Raw genomic sequence first — 11,477 nt, 5'->3', positions numbered from 1 at the left:
CAGTCGATGCGTGTTAACTGTTCCTTGTTGCTCCATGGTACCATCACCACCATCCTCATCACCATTCAGTGAGGTCAAAGTCGTTCATGTACATCTCTGACTGCAAATACATTTTCTTATTTTGAAATCTGGCTCCTTGAGATTTCTCCCCCAATTCTAATATAGTCCCCATGGTATACATACATGCACACATACATACATACATACAGTAAATTCTCTGCATGGCTGAGTTCAGCTATTAACATGTCCCCAGGACGGCTTCTCTGTTTTTGCTCTCCTCTGAGCCTACCCCCAAACTCAAATGCAGAGGCACCTAGGTGGCTCATTTGGTTAAGCATCCAACTCTTGATTTCAGCTCAGGTCGCGATCTCACAGGTTGGAGGATTGAACCCCAAGTCGGGCTCTGCTCTGACAGCATGGAGCCTGCTTGGGATTCGGTCTCTCCCTCTCTCTCTTTCTGAAAATAAAAAAAAACATTAATAAGTAGATAAATAAGTGCAGAGAGTGACAGAGGGAGAAAGGGAGGGAGGAGAGGGAAGAGAATGAGGGGAGGGAGACCTTCTCTTTTTACTCTGTCGCACTGCCTAAATATGCCTGTATTCTTCAGACGGTCTTTAACTTGTCTGACCCTCTCACTGCTCTGTTCACTCTTTCCTGATGGTGCTATCGTTTTTCTGCATCTTATTAAGAGAGAGTTACCCTGGATGGAAACAGTGATTACAGATATTCGGAAGTGTTTAAAAAATTATTACAGAAGGTGGAAAAGGGTCTAATAAAAAAAATCCATTCTAAACCTTGGTCATTGTCATCTTATCCACGAAAGTGTTTCTTTTTCACCTATTCTCTGTGTATGTGTGTTTAACTTAAATTATTAAACTTATTTGCTATGAAAATTTAATGGGAACTTATGCAAGGGTTTGTTTGTTCATGGGGGAGTTATTTTTAATGTTAGAGGTTCGAGTTCTCAAGGTGGACAGATGTTGAAATGCAAATGCAGATAAGAACATGGGTAATGTGGTTGAATCTGGTGAACACTGAGTTAGGCTGATAGATACATGCGTGTGTTGAAAATAAAGAGGAACAGCAAAGTTCCCATATAATTTATTGGTTCACTTCAGTGGTCAAGAACATTCAGAGAATGATATAAAGGGAAATTAAGGAAATTTTAACTTCTGTTACTTAAGATGGCAAACACTTTTTATGTCAAAAGTTGTTTTAAGTTATTAGAATACAAAACATTTTAGAGATATAAAATTGGGCAACATTGAACAGTCAGATTCTCATTTACAAGAGAAATTATATAATGCAATGCTTCCTGAGTAGTTTACACTCAATAATTACTGCTCAGTTAAAAAGCCAGATTTAAAAATACTATTTATAATAAAATATAATTTTATTTAAAATTCCTGTTAATAATTATAAATATATATGTATATAAATATGTGCTTGTGTGTTAATAATTATAGGAGTGTACCAAACTGTTAGCTACTGTAGCCTCTGAGAAGCGGTTTATAGAAGCTTTTTATATTCTGTGCTATATTTTTCTGTAATGTTTGAATAGTAAGTATATAATGAATGTATTGCTTTTGAAATGATTGCCTTGTAATCAGAAGGAGGCAAAAGAGCGAAAACATGAAATGCATGATTAGCGTAGACTTGTAAAAAATGATTCTTTTTTTCCATTTAACTTAGGATTTATCAAAGCAGTAGTAACCTACATGATGAAATATATTATTACCTACAGGCCAAACCTATTAACCACTAAGCTATTTATACTCATCCAAAATTGTTAACTGTGAAATGGTACCATTCCATCAGAAGAGAAACATACCCCAAAAGATTGTGGTCTGTGTACAGGTTACACATTTTGGAACCTGTTTAACCATCTCAAAGCCAACATGTCCAGGAAATAAAAAGTCACCCCCAAGGCTTGGACTTTCAACTGTTGAGCTCTGCCTCAGGAAATATCCCGGGCAACCGAAAGATAAAAGAACGCCTAGTCTCCAAGCAACTTGAGTTCCATTTAGCACGTAGCTTCATAAAGCTTAATGAGAACTACCTATCCTCTCCACTCTGAGAGACACTAGGCTCATGGAGAACAGGGTGTTCTGGGTTTTGCACTATGTGAATGAAGAGGTCATAAAGCTGTGTGACTCTGAGCAGCTGCCCGAATCAAACATTGTAGTTCGAAGGAAACTTCTGGTTAATGCACTCTATGGCTATATGGTTGAATGAATAATGAGACTGATAACCAAGCAACTCTTCTGAAACAATTTCATTAGTCTGAAATTCTGCCGATATACATATCCCGAAGACGGTCATCCACTGGAAGGATATGGCATAGTGCTGAAGTTGGCAAGGTCATAGACTCAGGAGCTAGACCTTCCAGGTTGAGTTCCTGGTGGCCTGCGTGTGACATTGAGCAAATTACTCAAGTTCTCTATATCTATGTTTTCTCATATATTAATGGGAATAATAACTGTAGCTATTTCATGAGTTGCTTCGAAGATTAAATGAGCTAATATCTGTAAACACCACAGAGCCTGGAACAATATAAGAATGAGATAAGTGTTTGTTCAATTAACGACAGCAACAATACTAACATGCTAACTGTTGTAGGCATTCCTCTGGATCCTGAGAATTAGATCCATCCCTCAATTTTCAAACAGTGCCATCTAAAAAATTCAGATGAGGTTCTGTAGACATACAAATGAGGAAACAATTAGCACTATTAGGAAGAAAGGAAAATCCCTTCAGTAGAGATAGACTGGGTTTCACAGCATGAGTGGGAGATTATTTGGCTCAGAAAAGTAAAGGAGGGGCATTTCAGTCAGAACAATAAACATATACTAACACATGTAAACAACATATACGTGCAGGGACATGTGAAATATCCTATTATACTTCAACAGAGATCTCTGGAACATAGACAAAATGGAGGTGATGAAAGCCATAACTTCATGATAACTTCAGTGGTTGCAATTTATTACATGGTAATGTGCGGCCACTGAAGGCTTTCTTAAGTAGAAGAATGGCGGACGCAGATTTGTGTTAAAGAAAAATAATTTTGACAGCCACACACACATTAAAAAAAAAGTGTGCTAGTCGGTATGGACAAGAGTCAAGAAGAACGTGGTTCTGGTGAGATGGGAGAGCCTGTTCTAACACAGAGACAGAGAGAGGGAATGCTAGGAAAAGATTCTTGAAGCAATTTGGAGGTAGAGCTGATGAAACATTGTGAGTGACTGTCAAACATAACGTTCCATTTTCTAGCATAGGCAATTGGGAGATGAGGCATTAGGGAGCAGGGCAGAAATGGGACAGAAAGAGAGGCAAGAATTACCTTCACTTTCGATGTTGACCTGGGGTTGCCTAGACAAGCTTATCTATTGGAGAGGTCAAACAGAAAGGAGGGGGGAGGTCATTTTAAACTGAAGAGAAAGGTCAAGTGAAGAAACATAGATTCAAGAGCCATTGTACACAAGGTTGATGGAAGCCATAAGAAGAAATGAAATGAATCAGGGAAATGAATGAATCAATCACTCAATCAAGAATGAAATGAATCTGCCCAAATTCTACCCATTTGGGTAGAATGTGAAGAGACATGGATGAACTTATTGGAAAACCATCTAAGGAGTTGACCAAAGTTGCTAAAAGAAACTAAAAAAAAAGCTACAGGTTAGCAGGAAGTTCAAAATAAAGGGTATTCCTATTTATCTATTTTTGCATTTATTCAATCCATTTATTCATTCACCCAATAAGTATTTATTGACCACCCTTTATGTTCTAAGACATGGGAATGCAGGGAGGGGAGATGCTGTGTAAGAGAAACATACTGACTTCTTGTTAGCATGGAATTTTAAGCCGATTATTAAAGACAGTACAATTATTACACAAAAACATCACATGAATATACTTAGAAAATTCCCATTTTTTTCTAAGAAGGGAAAATATTAGTGCTATGAAAACACAGTTTGGGGGATCAAGAGAAGTCTTCCTGATGGTTGAGTTGAGATATGAGAGGGGTGGGTCCTCCACTTTGGGTTGCTGGGGGAGGTAGCATGTTCCAGACAAAGAACTCAGTGTGTGTGAGGCTCCTCCCTCTGACTATAAAAGAAATGGAAAACAGGTATAAGCTGCCTCTATTTCTCATGTCTTTCTCCAATTTCTGGGTTATATGTAAGTTCAGGTCTATATTTTAATTTATGACGATACATTCTGTGCTAAAAAGAGGAAAACACATCAGATGGGTCATTATAAAAGGTAGGCTCTAGTTTTCATGCAGGCTGTACCTCCATTCCACAGAGTAAATTCTGAAGGAAAGCCCTTGAAGTCAGAATTCTCCATTCCAAACCCCAGAGCTAGAATCCTTTGTCTCTAGTTATTAGCAGCCAAGAGCAGCCGCCTTGCTCAGGGCAGCGAGACTGGCACATCTGCTCAGAGGACATCAAAATTCAGACCTGCATCCCCAGCGGTCCCTGGAGATCACAACCTCTGCCTGATGAGTTTGTCACCCAGCTCTTCAAGAAGAGGCAGCTATTCACAAGGCAAATCAGGGAACGCTTAGCACTCAGGTGAAGGTAAAGAGATTCTTTCCACGAGGTGTGTAATTATGTGCCCCTCAAAAACAGAGTTATTCTTCAACATCACGGAGATTCTTTGCAAGAGAACTGAATAAACAACTTGCCCTTTCAAATGGAATAAATAAAATCCTGAAATATCGAATGGTACAAATAAAATTACATATAACAAATGACAAATTCCCCCCTCCATGAACTCTAGCATGGTGGTCATCCAAATCCTCTACAAACATTTATGGCTGTTCTTGTCAATATCAGGCTTTGGAAAGTCTAAGGAATCTTGTTTTGAAGAAAGAATTCAAAGATTGCAAAAGGAGAGCAAGCATTAAAGATCAAAACTAAAACAAATGAATACCATCTCAGAAAATGAAATCAGAAGTATGTAATTAGTATTGACAGAGGCTGGCAAAATTCATTTCCACAAACCGCCTCAATCCTCCACCACAGACTCGGATTTTCTATCAAAACAGCAATCTACCTTCAAGGTCATATCCGTACTTTCAGGGAACACTTCTTAAAAACCTGACTGTAGATTAACACCCTTTTCACCAAACAAAAACACATTTTGCCCAGTGGCTGCAGCTCTTCAAACTGTATCCTGTGTTTATAACTTCCTCCTATTACACTGTTTTGTCTCTTCCTCCTTATTACACATGATGTATTACTTTGTGCTTCTGCTGGTTGAATATTCTTCACTGCTCTGACAAATAATTTGGTGTTCTGATTATGAAATTAAGGGCTGCAGACAGAGAGTAAATGTTAATTTTAGGTCACCAAAGACACCTTATGTCTTTGTTTTGTTCTGATGATGTTAACTTGTTAATCATTATCCAATCTGACAAGTACCTCCAATTTTCATGGTGAGCATAAAATTATTCATAAGCTCATCAGCCAGAGATGAGCACCACAAACATTTAGGTATGCTTTTGGAAGAATTTCATACACACATGCACACACATAGATACATTGTTTTTGTTATTTTAATTATAGCATAACTCAGATCTGTGTTCTCTTTTTGCTGATATGAAGAATTGTGAGGACATTTAAATTGTATTTATCCACCAAACTTAGAGTCTAAAACTGCTGAAATCATTCCCTAAATATAGTTGTTTTGTAAGAGGCAATGCAAGACAGCCAGAATAGATACCTGCATTGCAGCTCTGTCCTATTACTCTTCTTGGAAGCTAGTCTCTATGCTTTTAATGGTAAAAGAGGCCACAAGCAGCAGATAAACTGGAGGTACTGATGCTTTCTAAGGAAGAAGAGTGACTTGGAAGATGTAGAGTTATATAATAACAGTGTGTCTACACAACTCATCCCTGAAGGGAAAATCCCATGTATATTGTCCTATCAACTTAAAGACACATTTTTTTTTAACTGTATGTGACTTATTACAAAAGTCTAACGCACTCAGTCTGGTTGTAAATGTGTAGATGCAGCTAATGTCTTTTTCTGTTAACTATTAAGGATTTTAGGCATTAAAGCTTGAGATTTCAGAGGATATGAAATATGTGATTGGGGCTGAGTAAAAAGGTAAAAAGTGATCACAGTTGACACTTGAAAAGCACAGGGGTGAGTTGAACTCCTCCAAAACAATAAAAACAATTGTGTACAGCTTTTGACTCCCCTAAAACTTAGCTACTAATATCCTCCCATTGACCTACACCCTTACCGAGAGTGTACTTGAGGAGCACATATTTTGTATGTTATATGTATTATATACCATATTCTTGCAGTAAAGTAAACTAGAGAAAAGGAAATGTCATTAGGAAATCTAAAGGAGAAAATACATTTACAGTACTATGCTATGTTTATCGAAAAAATTTTTAAACCCATGTGTAAGTGGACCTGCAGAATTCAGACTGGTGTTCTTCAAGGATTAAGTGTATTTTGTTTTAAATTGAAAATGGTTGACTCCTAGGAAATGGTACTTTCTCTTTCCTTTATGCTATCTTCTCCGCTGGTAATCTAGGATGTTAACAAGTTAATTTTTATTTTGGTACATAGATACCTATGCTCAGAGTTCAAGGAAAGTCTATTTGCTACCAAATTAGAGACTGTGGTAATCATGATTACTTCTGAATCTTATCAGGTAAATAATATGTATGGTCCAAGGGAAAGAGTCGACCCTCTAATATATATGTGTTCACTTAAATAGATATTGTCATTTATTGAACATCTCAGAAATAAGTTATATGAACTATATGGTTGTTCTCAGAACAGCAGCCTCATCCTGGGAGGTATGAGTAGGACAGAGAAAAATGTGGCTGGACACTGAGATGTTTTCAGTTACCCTTGGGGTTTATTCCAAGCTTCTTCTAATGCCCATTCCCTCTTAACTTCTTGTCATTAAGTTAAATAAAAAGCATGCCTGGGCCTGGTTTTCCCAGGTAGACTACATGAAACAACAGGGGGAAGTTTGGATGAGAAACTGTTAAATTTGTGCAACAGCATTAGAAATTTCACAATAAGACTCACATTTTCATGAACCTTTAAGTACTTCTTGTTTCCAGTAAGGCTAGGGCTGTGTTTTCTTGCTACATGTAGGCACGTCCAGTATGACATAAAACCAGGAAGTCTAATTGGATCTGAAAGCCTGGCAAAATAGAAGAAATCTGACAAAAGGAATAAAACTTCTGTCACTGACACAACTTCATCCAGGCATCTAGGTAGATGTATGACAGAGTTCTGACTTTATATGACCCCTTGAACCCAATATCTGCCTTATAATACAAGTATTAAAATACGATGACACACAGAGAATGTGTAACACCAAGAGTGACCATAATGTAAACCATGGACTTTGAGAGATTCTAATGTAGTTTCATCAGTTCTAACAAATGTACCATTCGGGGGAGGGGGTGAAGGTAGGGGCAGAATATTGATAATCATCTATGAGAAATTTTTGTACCTACTTCTCAATTTTGCTCTGAACTTAAAACTGTTCTTAAAAAAAAAAAAGAGGTGCCTGGGTGGCTCAGTTGGTTAAGCATCCAAATTTGGCTCAGGTCATGATCTCATGGTTCGTGGGTTCGAGCCTCGCATCGGGCTCTGTGCTGATAACTCAGAGCCTGAAACCTTCTTCAGATTCTATGTCTCCCTTTCTCTCTGCCCCTACCCCAGTCATGCTCTCTCTGTCTCAAAAATAAATAAAAACATAAAAAAAATTTTTAAAGAGATTTAAAATACTATGAGGTGTATTCCCATCAATGATGGAAAATTTGACTTTGGGGAAGATATGCTTGTATTTGATTTAGAGAAATTTTCCCCTCAAAGAAATAAAGCACTTAATGACATAGGTACTGCTAGAAAAGCATACACTCACTTTTACTTTTATCTTCTGCAAATAACATAAAAATATAAAGATGCATGTGAGCTAAAGTACATAGGATCTAAGGACATTTTTGTTGACTATTGGATCCTGACATAGACCAACACAGAAGATACTCAATTGCTGTAATAGTTATTGTGATAACTAGCAAGCATTTGGTCCACATTCAAACCTTTCTTTCTTCCTCTTAATTCATAGCTTTATACCCCCAGGAAAATATTTCTTTAAAAACTCCACTCTTTTTTTCTTCTTCTTTGATGTCATTTTGGCTGGGAAGAATTAGGCACTGACCCTCAGGATAACCAAAGCCTTTTTGCCCAGGGACCTAGGAAGGCCATTAAAGAAAGTTCTGACCAATGCAGCTCTTAAAAGTAATACCCTATTCTAACCAACATGTTGCCATCTCTCTTTTTCTTGGGATATAATTTCCTTCAGGTCTGCATGAAGTTAGGAAAGACAAGTTGCCACCAAAAATAAGAGTTTGTGTTTCTATAGCATCTGTTTATGACAGTGTATATAAATAAGAAGAGGTTCCACCCCAGTATAGGACAAAAAAAAAAAATACATATCTTTTTATGAGTTGGCTTTCTGAAAATGCAACTAAATGAAAGAATGTGGAGGTGGAACCCAATATAAATGCAATGTCAGAACAAAAAAGAACCACCTACAAAAATCTTTCTTTAAAAAGCATGCATTCCTAAGGAAGATGCATTGCATGTAGGCTCACACACAGATTTACTACCTACCCAAAGTAGCCTTCTGACAATGGCTCTTTGGAAGAGTGATCTTTAAATCCTGAGGTTAGAAAAAATAAGTGAGTTATGATTCTCAGATACCTGTTGAACAGAAGTCAGGTGTGGTAGGGACATGCAATCCTATTTTCTAGAGTTGTACCTTTGGGGAATCATGCGAGAATCAACATTTGGAGGTAGACAAGATTAATCACTAAGTAGCTCAGCTATTAAGAAGTATATGAGTTAGGGGCACCTGGGTGGCTCAGTTGGTTCAGCCTCCGGCTTCGGCTCAGGTCATGATCTCACATTCTTGGGTTCGAGCCCCACGTCTGGCTCAGTACTGAAAGCTCAGAGCCTGGAGCCTGTTTCTGATTCTGTGTCTCCCTCTCTCTCTGTCCCCCTCACTCATGCTCTGTCTCTCTCTGTCTCAAAAATAAATAAAACATTAAAAAAAAATTTTAAAGAAATACATTAGTAATTCTTTGCATTCCTTTATATTAACATCTTGAGATGGATATTGTTTCAGTTCTGCATGTAGATACACATATAATTTATATATTATATAGACCTGTGTGTATAAATGTATGTGTATGTAGTATTATCTTTAAATCCAAGACAATGCAAATTATATGGGATTCTTTTTCATTTGCAGGCTCCTTAGCACAATGCAGGAGGGTAACATCTGTGGCTCTTAGGCATTAAATATTAAAAATATGTTCCAGCTATTGTGAAATACAAAACACCCATATATATTCCCAAATGTGGAACAGCTGCCCTTGCTGAGAACTATTCTATGAACACAAGCTGATAAGCAAGTCTCAGAGTTTTCCCTTTTGAGCTCAGGGTCACCTGATGCCAGCTTTGCTGGTTACAGCAATGTATCTATGCCCAGAGCTTTTTCCAGAGAGCTCTTCCCACCATCAGGGATGGGTTTGGGAAGAAACCACCTTCCAACTTCTTCCAACTCAAGGTTAGGCTTACCCAGTGCCCGAAGCTGATCCATGGTCTTTGAATCTCTGACATTAACAAATGGAAGTACAGGAAGTCAAGAGGAAAAACAAATCAAATTTGGATATTGTTCAAACTGTAAAGAACAAACATGTACTATACCTTCAACCTGATAGACAACCTTTCATTCTTAGGCACTATTTTAATTAATGATTTCAAACATTTTAGAAACATTAGATTTTACTTTCCCTATTTTATAGCTTTCAAGTATGTCCATGAGATTTTAAAAATGGTTCCAAATTATTTAGGGAAAGAGAGACACAGAAAATATTAAATTAGGACCCTGTCTAAAATGAGGGAAATTAGATCTGTACTATGTACCATGCACCATGCTGGATGTTTTGTATAATTCTTTTTCCTTTATATCCTTGTCCAAGCCCTGCATGGTAGATATTATTGTCACCATTTTTATGCATGGGAAAAGTGAGCCAAAGAAAGTTTAAGGAAGTCAAAAAGTATTAAGAAGACATATATCCCTTTTAGAATGCTTGAGTTTAAAACTTAATATGTTTCTAACTTTGATGGCAATACAAATATTAATTTATGACATCAATTAAAATGTAAATACATATTCTTCTATCTCATCCTCATGGAATCCAAAGATAGCCCCCTTGTTGAAATTAAATTTATTTCACCTTTTTAAACAATCGCACTAAGAAGTATGAAAGATAAATTGTATCTGTCAATTTTTCTAGGACTTCTTGGGAGACCCAGACTCCTGCTGTAGGTCCTGTGAGTTAAACACAGAACATAATGGACTTTTCTGGCCCAGATGTAGATAGGCCCAGAATGTCACATGGGCTCTAAATGTTTGGTACAAAACCAAAAAAAGAAACACGGATACAAGGAATGGAAGGTGCCTTCTACTCACTGTCTGTCCATCTATCTGTATGTTTGGATGTCCCCCCTCCCTGTCTTCCTGATGTTTTGTGGCTGAAACGGGGGCTCCACAGAATTGAGTCGTTGGATGGTCTCTCCCCCAGATCAGCTCATGCTCCTACATTTTGCCTTTCCAAGAAAATGGCCATTGGTCAAAGCTTTGATTGCAGCTACATTGCTTAAGAGCTGAAGATACAGCTTCTCCTAATGGTCTTCGTCCATCCATCGTCACTCAGCTTGGCAAATAGTCATCACGGTTACTGTCACAGCTGTGGCCATTTCCTCATTCCATTAAGCAAGATATTTCTTCTTTCTTTTCTTTTTCTTGTTAATTATGTTGTTTGGGGTGGAGTGTCTTTTGTGGAGGGCTGCCAAATAAAAGTGCTTTCTACTGGGTCATCTCTTTCAGAAGTACTGATTTAAGCAGATTAAATGGGTCTGGAATTAGTTATTACATGCACTTAAATGTCACCCAAGGTAACCAACCATTGCTTGGCCCTGCTCACACAATGAAATAAGTCTGATGGCTGGAGTGTCAGTTCATTAATGATGCTGTGAGAATTATAAGTCTAAAGCAAAGGATGCAAGGGTTAATGTATTTTTCCCACAAGTTCAATAGGTCTAGATTAAAGAATACTGAAAAAAGAAAAAGTCATTTAAACTAAAAATTAAAAATGTGCACAAATGATCTAAGACGCATTTCCTAAACATTGTTTTCCTTATGGGTGACCGACATGGCAGTTATTTTCAACTTTATAAACATTAACTTCATAAGAACAGATACACTGCTGGAATTGTCACACACTTGACTTCCACTTAGCCAGTATTTGAGAGTTTGTTTTGAATGTGTCTCCTGATATTGGGCCATTTATTCATTCCTAGGGACCTTTAGATTGACCTCTGACCATCTTCCCCATACTCCCTGTACTTTTTTGATTTAAACAA

At 37.5% G+C, this 11,477-nt stretch overlaps 1 long non-coding RNA gene across 1 annotated transcript; it reads right to left on the bottom strand.

Annotated features, from left to right (window-relative positions):
- Window positions 1-425: 425 nt before the first annotated feature.
- On the bottom strand, window positions 426-10,685 carry LOC115282197. The gene is made up of 3 exons (XR_003904545.1): window positions 10,525-10,685; window positions 7,059-7,176; window positions 426-457 (listed from the first exon to the last, which is right to left on the bottom strand). It is a non-coding gene; the product is annotated as an uncharacterized LOC115282197 (long non-coding RNA).
- Between the last annotated feature and the right edge of the window lie 792 nt (window positions 10,686-11,477).

Source organism: Suricata suricatta, chromosome 17, assembly GCF_006229205.1.
Source record: "Suricata suricatta isolate VVHF042 chromosome 17, meerkat_22Aug2017_6uvM2_HiC, whole genome shotgun sequence".
Taxonomy (NCBI): domain Eukaryota; kingdom Metazoa; phylum Chordata; class Mammalia; order Carnivora; family Herpestidae; genus Suricata; species Suricata suricatta.
This window is presented reverse-complemented; position numbering and strand designations above follow the sequence as displayed.